Source organism: Mustela nigripes, chromosome 9 (assembly GCF_022355385.1).
Source record: "Mustela nigripes isolate SB6536 chromosome 9, MUSNIG.SB6536, whole genome shotgun sequence".
Lineage (NCBI taxonomy): Eukaryota > Metazoa > Chordata > Mammalia > Carnivora > Mustelidae > Mustela > Mustela nigripes.
In genome coordinates, this window is record NC_081565.1 from 64,255,961 (window position 1) to 64,268,742 (window position 12,782).

General features: G+C 38.2%; 1 protein-coding gene across 5 annotated transcripts in view; it reads left to right on the forward strand.

Moving 5' to 3' along the window:
* FANCC (FA complementation group C) overlaps nucleotides 1–12,782 on the forward strand; it is a 284,060-nt gene that overhangs the window by 61,363 nt on the left and 209,915 nt on the right. For 2 of the 5 annotated variants that reach the window (XM_059412310.1, XM_059412311.1), the window contains exon 1: nucleotides 7–75. The exons of the other annotated variants lie outside the window; for them this stretch is intronic. The gene's annotated coding sequence lies outside the window, so the exon portion shown is untranslated. Of the gene's footprint in view, nucleotides 1–6; nucleotides 76–12,782 lie in introns of those variants that run through there. 5 annotated transcript variants of the gene reach the window in all.

Genomic DNA, 12,782 nt, shown 5'->3' on the forward strand with positions numbered 1-12,782 from the left:
GATCATGACCTGAGCCGAAGGCAGCGGCTTAACCCACTGAGCCACCCAGGCGCCCCGGGAGGTGGTTGTTTACTGGTGAGTCTGTTCTCTGCCTCTCTTTCTGTCTCAGTGCTGTGCTTTTATCCTTTGTTATGGAGGCTCTGTTCATTTGTTTTTCAAATTCCTTTCAGAGGGAATTATTCCATATGCAAGTATAGTTTTGTTGTGTCCATAGGGGGAAGTAAGTTCAGGATCTCGTTACACTGCTATCTCCAACCCAACTGTAGAAACTGTTTATTATTAGAACTTTTTAGATTGGAAACCTGTGTACATAGGTAGTTTCTTTGTTATCTGAGTTGGCAGAACATCTTTTTATAAAGAGCCTAAGAAATTTCTCCTCTGAAAGAGTGTCAGGAACAGTTGTTCTCCTTTACAGTTGATTTCTGTTTAGCTTTTGGCCAAACTGATTCATGATTTGTCTGCCAGTGTGGGGTTGGCCATGAAAACATACAGAGCTAGTTGGTGCCATTTTGTGTGCTAACCTCTGTTTCTTCCCATGATTCTGTAATAGTTGACCACCACCTGAATGGTATAAAAGAACGTAAATTTCCTGTGTTACACTGTTGAAGGGGCCAATTCTGGAATTAGTTTCTCTGGGATAAAATAATGGAGTGCCAAGGCTGATTACTTCTGGAGAATCTTTTTCCTTGCCTTTTCCAGCATCTAGAGGCTGCCCTCATTCCTTAGCTCTTGGCTTATCTCCTTCCCTTATAAGGACTCTTGTGATTACATTGGGCCACCTGAGTAATACAGAATAATGTCCCCTTCTCAAGATCCTTAACTTATCACCTCTGCAAAGTCTCTTTTGCCATGTAAGATAACATATTCACACGTTCTGGGATATCAGACATTTTTAGTTTTTTTTTCATCCATTTGCCTGAGGTTGTATTTTACAGGGCCTAATTGAATGAGTAAAGGTTAACCACCTTAAATATTCTTGGAGCAGGTTGGAGGTGTTAAAAAAAAATCAATACAAAGCAAGCGTAGTTAAGAAAATAATGGAGTTTGGGAACAGCTCTGGATTGCAGGTTTTTCCATCTGACTTTGGAATTTAAAGAATATTCAGGATTAGTTTCAATTCTTACTTATTCCAGTGCAAAATTTGGTGATCTTGAGGATTTTGTGTAAATTTTGGAAAGTTATGATTCAGCCTATTTTAGGGTAAACCCAGGGTTTTACCTGAGGGAATTAACCAAGTCCCTATATTCAGCCTTCAGTGGTCATAGAACACCCAGTTTTGCTTGTCCTAGGTGTATAATTCTACTACAGTTTGTGATTGCTTCAGACATTGCCTAAAATTCTTTGAATCTTATACCAAACTTGACTCTCCTGCTTTCGGAAAGACTTAAAGTAAAGGAAGAACCACCTCTTTCTGTGACTCCATTATAGACCCTTAACGTATTAGAAGTAAAATTAATTCTTTAGGGCATTGTTTCTGAAACTGCTATTCTATATTATACTCTTTTATAGTTTCTTTTCTTTTCTTTTGTTTAGAGAGAGAGAATGAGCATGCATGTTGTGGGAAGGTACACAGGGAGAGAGAGAAAATCCCAAGCAGTCTCTGCACCCAGCATGAAGCCTGACTTGGGGCCCAGTCCCAGCACCCTGACATCATGACCTGAGCTGAAATCAAGAGTCAGTTGCTCAACTGACTGAACCACCCAGGTGCCCCTCATAGTTTCTTTTTCAATGGCTTTATTGAGATAGAATTCATATACCATAAAGTCCTCCATTTCAATTGTACATTTCATTGTAGTTTAGTACAGTCACAAAGTTGGACAGCCATCACCATAGCCCAATTGTAGAACTTTTTCATCATTCCAGAAAGAAACCCCATACCTATTAGTCACTCTCATGTTTCTGTCTGAGCTTTTTCATTTATCGGTTGATGGACATTGGATTGTTTCCACTTTTTGGCTATTAAAAACAGTGCTATGAACATTTGTGTACATGTTTTTATATAAATGTGTGTTCTCAGTTCTGTTGAGTATATACTGTAGTAGAATTTCTGGGTCATGTAGTAATTCTATAACCTTTTGAGGAACTGCCAGAATTTTCCAAAGCGATTACATCATTTCTCATTCCTATCAGCAGTGTATGGTTGTTTTGATTTATCTACATCCTCATCAACACTTGTTGTTATCTGACTGTTTGATTCTAACCATGACTAGTGGTTGTGAAGTGGTGTCACTTCACATAATAATATCAAGTGGTGATATTATTATGGTTAATAATATCTAGCATCTTTTCATGTGCTTGTTGGCCATTTGTATATTTTTTCTTAGGGAAATGTTCCATAGAACATACTATGGTTGGGTGAAGTGTTATAGAGATGTCTTTCAGGTTTAGTTGGTTATTTAAGTTTTCTATTTCCTCGATCTTTTGTCTGGTTTATCTGTTTATTACTGAATGTGAGGTTTTGATGTTTTTTTTTAACATTAAAGTCTATTTCTCCCTTCATTTCGGTCAATTTTTGCTTCATGTACTTTGATGCTCTGTTAGCTATTATATCTTCCTCATGGATTGACCCTTTTATCATTATAAAATACCCTCCATTATCTCTAGTAACATTTTTTGTTTTTAAGTCTGTTCTCTGGGCCACCTAGCTGCCTCGGTCAGTAGAACATGTGACTCTTGATCTCAGGGTTGTAAGTTCAAGCCCCACTTTGGGTGCAAAGATTACTTAAAAAAATAAAAGCTAAAAAAAGTCTGTTTTCTCTAATATTAGTATAGTCATGCCAACTTTCTTGTTTTTGTATGTTTTCATGATACATCTTTTTCTGTTTTTATTTCCATTTCCATTTGTATCTTTGAATTTAAAGTATGTTTTCTGTATAAATATAAATTTATTACATTTTTAAATACAATCTGATAATCTCAGCCTTTTGGTTGGGTTGTTTATTCCACTCACATTTAACGATGTTATCCATATACTCATTGACTTTGAACTACATGGGTCCACTTATAGGTAGGATTTTTTTTAAATAAATACAGTAGAGTACTATAGATGTATTTTCTCTTCATTTATGATTTTCTTAATAACCTTTTTTCCTAGCTTACCTTATTATAGGAATACAGTATATAATATATAAAACATAAAAAATATGTGTTAATCAACTGTTTATGTTATCAATAAGGGTTTTGGACAACAGTAGGCTATTAGTACTTTAGTCTTTTGGGGGTAAAAGTTATGCATAGATTTTCAACTGCATGTGGTACCCCCCTTCCCATGTTGTTCAAGGGTCAACCAAAATTAGATTATTTTTGACACATTTACTTTTTATTTATTTACTTTCATTCTTTGTATTGTCTTTTTTGTTTCTTTTTTATTGCTTTTTTTTTTTTTTTTCCTTTAGTAAACATTTAAAAATTTATCCTTTTAGGGGCGCCTGGGTGGCTCAGTGGGTTGAAGCCTCTGCTTTCGGCTCAGGTCATGATCCCAGGGTCCTGGGATCGAGCCCCGCATCGGGCTCTCTGCTCAGCAGGGAGCCTGCTTCCTCCTCTCTCTCTGCCTGCCTCTCTGCCTACTTGTGATCTCTATCTGTCAAATAAATAAATAAAATTAAACAAAATTATCCTTTTAATTTCTTTAATGATGTTTTCACTATACTTTTAGAGTATTTTTATTAGTGGTTCTATAGGGCTTACCATATATATATTAATATATCAGAATCAGCTTCAGATTTATACCAGATTAATTGCAGTGGTATATAGAAACATTAATTCTATATAGCTTTATTGCCTTCTCCTCCCCACATTTTGTAGTATACATATTGCACTTTTAATGTTACAGATCCAAAAATGTATTGTAATAGATTCTCCTTTACCATATGTAGTAATTTCCTTGGCCTATTACAACTTTGCTCCCACATTCCTCATTTGCATTGGTAATTGACAAATATATCACATATATCTTACATGCTTGTATGTTATAGTCCTAATGACACGTTATGTATGTAGTGTTTCATACAGTTGATATTTGTCAGTTATGATAGGCAAGAAGAATATGCATTTATGATGACTTCTACTGATGTTCTTTGTTTTTTTATGTAGATTTTGTTTCTGCTGAGAAGTCTGCTATAGTTGATCTTGGATATTTTTTTTTCCAATAAACTTGAGAAAGTTTAACCATTATTGCTTGAATGACTTTTTGTTGTTGCTGTTCCTATCTATCCTCTCCTTCTGGTACTCTCATTACAAGTATGTTGGTACAATTAATGATGTCCCATATTTCTGTGAGGCTTACTTCATTTTTCCGCATTCTTTTTTCTTTCTGATATCTCTCTTGATCTCTATCTTTCTTGAAGTTTGCTTATTCTTTCTTCTGTCAGTTCAAATCTATTGAAGCACCCTAGTGAGATTTTTTTCCTTTTTTTCTGTTGTACTTTTCAACTCCAGAATTTCCATTTGGTTCTTTTTAAGAATTTCTGTTTATTGATATTCTCTATTTGATGCAATATTATCATCATACTTTACTTCTTTAGTTATCGATTTCTGTATTTGTGAGAATATGTTCATAATTGTTATTTTAAAATCTTTTTCTGATAAATTCAACATCTGATCGTACTCACAGGCATTATCTGTTGCTTGCTTTTCCCCCCTGGTAAATGGGTTTTACTTTCTTATTTATGGGCTTCCTCACGTGTTGTTATTGTTGTTGGAAATTGGACATTTCATATAATACACTGTAGCAGCCTTGGGCACTGGTTGTCCTCTACTGCCCCCTTTCAGGCCTTGGTATATTATTTGCTTGTTTATTTCTCTATTAACTGACCAGTCTGTTTCCCTTCCAACAGTATTAAGCTTCTGATGTTGTTCCTCGGAAGTTTTGCATATGCCCATAATTACCTTGGGATGACAGTGATACTGGTAGGGTTTTCTCAACTCTCTTTCTGATCATACCCAACTGTTGAGCTCCATTGATTACAGGATAATTACTCTATTGTTTTTAATAGAGATATAAATTGCTTTGTAAATGAATCTAATCAAATTATGTCTTCTTTGAAGGAATTACTTCAGAGGTCAGTGTTTGACATTTGTTCAACCCCAGGAGCGCTTCTTCCAACCGATTCCCAGTTCTCTCTTGCAAACAGCTGGCCTGCAGTTTAGCGTGTATCTTGAATCTCCTCCCAGTTGCCTTTCACCACAGTCTTCACTGTTCTTGAGAGCACACACTAGGCTTGAACTTCTCCAGGCTTTGTTGCAAATGAGGAAAGTTTCTTTGGGTAGAGGTTAGAAGCTATCTGTTATGGCCTGCTTCCCCCTTCTGGCAAAGTCTTTGAGTCAGGGCTCTGGAGCTGGTGTGGTGACAATGAAAAGCTTCTCTTTGACTGGCATTCTTGCTCTAGTTGGGGAATGCTTGGTGGAGGTGCCGCAGCCCGAGGTCTACTCAGCTGCCACTCCTGGTGTGGAACCACTGTGGCAGGAATGTTCAGGGCCTTATTATTCTTGATGTGACACACTCAAGTTAGAGCTATCATTCCGCAGTGGGGTCTGGGTGGAAGAAGGGAGCCTCCACCTGTCAGTCATACTCCTTTCCAACTAAGCCTCAGCAACTGGCAGCTGGAGGCAGTCCTGCTCCTCCTGGGGTGAATTCCCCTCTGGCTAGTAGCTGCAGGCAGAGGGAGCTATTCTGGCTTTTGCAGTGTGGAGTACTCTTGCTCAGCTGAGAGGAGAGAGGTAGGGGAGTATTCTTGGTTCAAGTGCCACACACTTTCTTACCAAATTTGCATAGGTTTTCTTGAATAATTTATTTTTAAATTTGCTCTTTACCTTTGGGACCATTTCTAGAAGCTTTAAATAGTTGTTTTAATAATTTTCACCAGTTTTGCATGACAGAATTAAGTGTGGAATAGTTTATTCTCAAAACTTAACTTTAATTACCAAATGTTACAATTGTGCTCTTTTTTTTTTTTTTTTGAAGATTTTTAAAATTTATTTGACAGAGAGAGACACAGATTGAGAGAGAGGGAACACTAGTAGGGGGAGTGGGAGAGGGAGAAGCAGGGAGCTTCCCACTGAGCAGGGAGCCCCAATGGGGCTCGATCCCAGGACCCTGAGATCATGACCCGAGCCTAAGCAACTGGCTTAACCCACTGAGCCACCCAGGCGCCCCCCCCAGTTGTGCTTTTTAAGCTAGTGGACGTTTGTCGAGATCTTTCTTCACAGTTAGTAGGCAAAATAAGTCATACAGTTTCATTGAGTTATTTATTGTTTTTGAAATCCCACCAAGTAGATGTAGTTAAACCTTTTGAATATTGCCAGACCAAATACAGTTCTTGGGGCATAACAAGGAATGAGCAGTGGTACTTTATTAAGATTTAGGCTAGGTACATACATACATAATCATGTTGTTATTTAAGATTACCTTTCCCCTAAATGAGTTGTCTTGAAGATGATGCAGGGAGGGTAAGAGAAAGACCGGCTCCCTGTGGCAAGAAGAGGAGCATCTGTTAGAGGAAAGGTTTAAGGAAAAGTCAGCCCACAGAATTAAGAATGTCAGAGGCCATGTGGTACTCTTAGAATATCCTGTAGTGTAAGTCAAGGTGAGAACTTCTGTACGAACAAACAAACCTAGCAACAACAAGAAAAACCCTTCATATGTTAGATGTGAGAGATTGGTCCTATGAAATTTTTAGTGGACATTGGAAATGCGTATTATCTTAAGGGGAGCATTAGGGGAAGAAGCAATAAAAGCTTTTGTATTTAATTTCCTGGTGGTTGAGGAGTTCGCATACTAGACTTGGAAGCAGATAATACCTCATAGTGCAACCAACAGGAATTACCCTGTTGGATAAACCAAGCATCTGGTTGTATGAAATTGGAGCTCAGAGAACTGACAAATTTTATTATATAGGGTGTGAGGGCTGTGGCTGCTGCCAGATGTAGTTGAGATCCGTTCTTGTTTTTCTCACTCTCCTGATATTTCTGTTCTTTATGTCCATAGTCTGGAGTAGTTTTGCATGTTGTGGGTCCAAAGTTGCTTATGCCACCATGGCCTCTTTAAATAACCTTTTTTTTTCTTTCAGTGGGGATGGGAGGGTGGGCCTGAATTTACAGCCAAATTGAGCAGGAAACACAGAGTTCCTGTATATCCCATTTCCCCTCAGTTGTACAACTTCTTCCACTATTGACATCCTGTACCAGAGTAGTACATTTGTTACAGCTGATGAACCTACATTGACAAATCGTAATCATCCAGTTACGTCATTTGCCTAAGCTTCACTCTTCACTCTTCTACCTCTGTGGTTTAGCAAATGTATAAAGACAGTATCTACCTTTATATTATCACACAGACTGGTTTCACTGTCCTAAAAGTCCTCTGTACTCTGCCTTTATATCTTCCACTCCTCAATCTCTGTGAGACTTTTTCTTTTGTTTTTAAAATTACTTAAGGAATCAGTTCTGTTACAATTCCACTCCTTACTGAATTGTTGAACTACATGTACTTTGACTATAATATAGTTCAGAAAATTTCTACGTATGTAAGGACTGCTGATACCTCCGTTTTATTCCTTTCTTCCCTTTCTTTCTCCTATTAACGATATGTCAGTGACCATACTGTGTAAAAGAAATATTCTTTTATTTCTTGAGATTTCCTTGTTGATCTGCTAATTGGAGATACTTCTGGACAAATGATAAAATCTGATAATACAACCCTAAGTTGTAAGGTTTTGCTTTAGCCCCATAGAGGTAGAAGAAAATTTTAAAATGGTTTCTATTCTTGGGCGCCTGGGTGGCTCAGTGAGTTAAGCCTCTGCCTTCGCCTCTGGTCATGATCCCAGGGTCCTGGAATCTCTGCTTAGCAGGGAGCCTGCTTTCCCGTCTCTCTCTGCCTGCCTCTGCCTACTTGTGATTTTTCTCTCTCTGCCAAATAAATAAGTAAAAAATTCCTTAAAAAACTTGTTTACTGTTCTCTGTTTAGAGGTTATGGTCACTTCTTGCACAGATCTCAAATACAGAAATGACATGTTCTTGCTGTGTAGCCTTACCTAACACAGCTTTATAATTCTTGGGTACCTTAATGCACATGCTGATTAATTTCTCCTTCCTGCACCCCTTTTGGAAGAATCTTCCCAGACTTTACTACCCAATTGATCAATCTTTGCAGGATGAGCAACTGATCTAGTAGAAACCAGTCTAGAGACTCGATTGCCTGAATTGAGCCCATTGGATTCTTCTTCCCTGAGAATGGAGACCTTGAGATATTGAGTTAATTAGATGATGATGAATGCTTGGGGTGAAAGATCATCTTGAGTTGTGACCAGGTTCTGAACTATCCCATATACTTACATAACTTACATCATGTGCCAGCCAGGGGAAACAATAAAAGCCATGAGTCAGTAGAGGAAGGTAGTCTACAGAGAGGAGCTGATAGTGGAGGACACATGTACAGACCCATGAGAATTGTGGCAGGAGCTCCTAGTCCTAGTTTTCACTTGATCCAGCTAACTTTGTTTTCTTTCCTTGAGTATCTGTGAGATTTTTTTTAAATTAATTTTTTATTTTTTTATCCCCAGGGGTACAGGTCTGTGAATCGCCAGGTTTACACACTTCACAGCACTCACCAAAGCACATACCCTCCCCAATGTCCATAATCCCACCACCCTTCTCCCATCCCCCCTCCCGCCAGCAACTCTCAGTTTGTTTTGTGAGATTAAGAGTCACTTATGGTTTGTCTACCTCCCAATCCCATCTTGTTTCATTGATTCTTCTCCTACCCAGGTAAGCCCCCATGTTGCATCTCCACTTCCTCATATCAGGGAGATCATATGATAGTTGTCTTTCTCTGCTTGACTTATTTCGCTAAGCATGATACGCTCTAGTTCCATCCATGTTGTCGCAAATGGCAAGATTTCATTTCTTTTGATGGCTGCATAGTATTCCATTGTGTATATGTACTACATCTTCTTTATCCATTCATATGTTGATGGACATCTAGGTTCTTTCCATAGTTTGGCTATGGTGGACATTGCTGCTATAAACATTCAGGTGCATGTGCCCCTTTGGATCACTACGTTTGTATCTTTAGGGTAAATACCCAGTAGTGCAATTGCTGGGTCATAGGGCAGTTCTATTTTCAACATTTCGAGGAAGCTCCATGCTGTTTTCCAGAGTGGCTGCACCAGCTTGCATTCCTACCAACAGTGTAGGAGGGTTCCCCTTTCTCCGCATCCTCGCCAGCATCTGTCATTTCCTGACTTGTTCATTTTAGCCATTCTGACTGATGTGAGGTGATATCTCATTGTGGTTTTGATTTGTATTTCCCTGATGCCGAGTGATATGGAGCACTTTTTATGTGTCTGTTGGCCATCTGGATGTCTTCTTTGCAGAAATGTCTGTTCATGTCCTCTGCCCATTTCTTGATTGGATTATTTGTTCTTTGGGTGTTGAGTTTGCTAAGTTCTTTATAGATTTTGGACACTAGTCCTTTATCTGATATGTCATTTGCAAATATCTTCTCCCATTCTGTCAGTTGTCTTTTGGTTTTGTTAACTGTTTCCTTTGCTGTGCAAAAGCTTTTGATCTTGATGAAATCCCAATAGTTCATTTTTGCCCTTGCTTCCCTTGCCTTTGGCGATGTTCCTAGGAAGATGTTGCTGCGGCTGAGGTCGAAGAGTTGCTGCCTGTGTTCTCCTCAAGGATTTTGATGGATTCCTTTCTCACATTGAGGTCCTTCATCCATTTTGAGTCTATTTTTGTGTGTGGTGTAAGGAAATGGTCCAATTTCATTTTTCTGCATGTGAATGTCCAATTTTCCCAGCACCATTTATTGAAGAGGCTGTCTTTTTTCCATTGGACATTCTTTCCTGCTTTGTCAAAGATTAGTTGACTGTAGAGTTGAGGGTCTATTTCTGGGCTCTCTATTCTGTTCCATTGATCTATGTGTCTGTTTTTGTGCCAGTACCATGCTGTCTTGATGATGACAGCTTTGTAATAGAGCTTGAAGTCCGGAATTGTGATGCCACCAACTTTGGCTTTCTTTTTCAATATCCCTTTGGCTATTCGAGGTCTTTTCTGGTTCCATATAAATTTTAGAATTATTTGTTCCATTTCTTTGAAAAAGATGGATGGTACTTTGATAGGAATTGCATTGAGTGTGTAGATTGCATTAGGTAGCATAGATATTTTCACAATATTTATTCTTCCCCTGCAGGAGCATGGAACATTTTTCCATTTCTTTGTGTCTTCCTCAATTTCCTTCATGAGTACTTTATAGTTTTCTGAGTATAGATTCTTAGCCTCTTTGGTTAGGTTTATTCCTCGGTATCTTACGGTTTTGGGTGCAATTGTAAATGGGATTGACTCCTTAATTTCTCTTTCTTCTGTCTTGTTGTTGGTGTAGAGAAATGAAACTGATTTCTGTGCATTGATTTTATATCCTGACACTTTACTGAATTCCTGTATAAGTTCTAGCCATTTTGGAGTGGAGTCCTTTGGGTTTTCCACATATAGTATCATATCATCTGCAAAGAATGATACTTTGACTTCTTTGCCAATTTGGATGCCTTTAATTTCCTTTTATTGTCTGATTGCTGAGGCTAGGACTTCTAGTACTATGTTGAATAGCAGTGGTGATAATGGATATCCCTGCCATGTTCCTGACCTTAGCAGAAAAGCTTTCAGTTTTTCTCCATTGAGAATGATATTTGCGGTGGGTTTTTCATAAATGGCTTTGATAATATTGAGGTATGTGCCCTCTATCCCTACACTTTGAAGGGTTTTGATCAGGAAGGGATGCTGTACTTTGTCAAATGCTTTTTCAGCATCTATTGAGAGTATCATATGGTTCTTGTTCTCTCTTTTATTGATGTGTTGTATCACATTGATTGCTTTGCGGATGTTGAACCAATCTTGCAGCCCTGTAATAAATCCCACTTGGTCGTGGTGAATAATCCTTTTAATGTACTGTTGAATCCTATTGGCTAGTATTTTGGTGAGAATTTTCGCATCTGTGTTCATCAAGGTTATTGGTCTATAGCTCTCTTTTTTGATGGGATCCTTGTCTGGTTTTGGGATCAAGGTGATGCTGGCCTCCTAAAATGAGTTTGGAAGTTTTCCTTCCATTTTTATTTTTTGGAACAGTTTCAGGAGGATAGGAATTAGTTCTTCTTTAAATGTTTGGTAGAAATCCCCCGGGAAGCCATCTGGCCCTGGGCTTTTGCTTGTTTGGAGATTTTTAATGACTGTTTCAATCTCCTTACTGGTTATGGGTCTGTTCAGGCTTTCTACTTCTTCCTGGTTCAGTTGTAGTAGTTTATATGTTTCTAGGAATGCATCCATTTCTTCCAGATTGTCAAATTTGTTGGCGTAGAGTTGCTCATAGTATGTTCTTATAATAGTTTGTATTTCTTTGGTGTTAGCTGTGATCTCTCTACTTTCATTCATGATTTTATTTATTTGGGTCCTTTCTCTTTTCTTTTTGATAAGTTGGGCCAGGGGCTTATCAATCTTATTCATTCTTTCAAAGAACCAGCTCCTAGTTTCATTGATTTGTTCTATTTATTTATTTATTTATTTATTTTTTTGGTTTCTATTTCATTGATTTCTGCTCTGATCTTTATGATTTCTCTTCTCCTGCTGGGTTTAGGGTTTCTTCCTTGTTCTTTCTCCAGCTCCTTAAGGTGTAGAGTTAGGTTATGTACCTGAGACCTTTCTTGTTTCTTGAGAAAGGCTTGTACCGCTATATATTTTCCTCTCAGGACTGCCTTTGTTGTGTCCCACAGATTTTGAACCATTGTGTTTTCATTATCATTTGTTTCCATGATTTTTTTCAGTTCTTCTTTAATTTCCTCGTTGACCCATTTATTCTTTAGAAGTATGCTGTTTAGTCTCTGTGTATTTGGGTTCTTTCCAGACTTCCTCTTGTGGTTGAGTTCTAGCTTCGGAGCGTTGTGGTCTGAAAATATGCAGAGAATGATCCCAATCTTTTGATACCGGTAGAGTCCTGATTTAGGACTGAGGATGTGATCTATGGAGAATGTTCTATGTGCACTAGAGAAGAATGTGTATTCTGTTGCTTTGGGATGAAGTGTTCTGAATATATCTGCAATGTCCATCTGGTCCAGTGTGTCATTTAAGGCCTTTATTTCCTTGCTGATCTTTTGCTTGGATGATCTGTCCATTTCAGTGAGGGGAGTGTTAAAGTCCCCTACTATTATTGTATTATTGTTGATGTGTTTCTTTGATTTTGTTATTGATTGGTTTATATAGTTAGCAGCTCCCACTTTGGGGGCATAGACATTTAAAATTGTTAGATCTTCTTGTGGACAGACCCTTTGAGTATGATATAGTGTCCTTCCTCATCTCTTATTATAGTCTTTGGCTTAAAATCTAATTGATCTGATATAAGGATTGCCACTCCTGCTTTCTTCTGATGTCCATTAGCATGGTAAATTCTTTTCCACCCCCTCACTTTAAATCTGGAGGTGTCTTCGGGCTTAAAATGAGTTTCTTGTAGGCAACATATAGGTGGGTTTTGTTTTTTTATCCATTCTGATACCCTTTGTCTTTTGATTGGGGCATTTAGGCCATTAACATTCATGGTAACTATTGAGAGATATGAATTTAGTGCCATTGTATTGCCTGTAAGGTGACTGTTACTGTATATTGTCTCTGTTCCTTTCTGATCTACCACTTGTAGGCTCTCTCTTTGCTTAGAGGACCCCTTTCAATATTTCCTGTAGAGCCGGTTTGGTATTTGCAAATTCTTTCAGTTTTTGTTTGTCCTGGAAGCTTTTAAT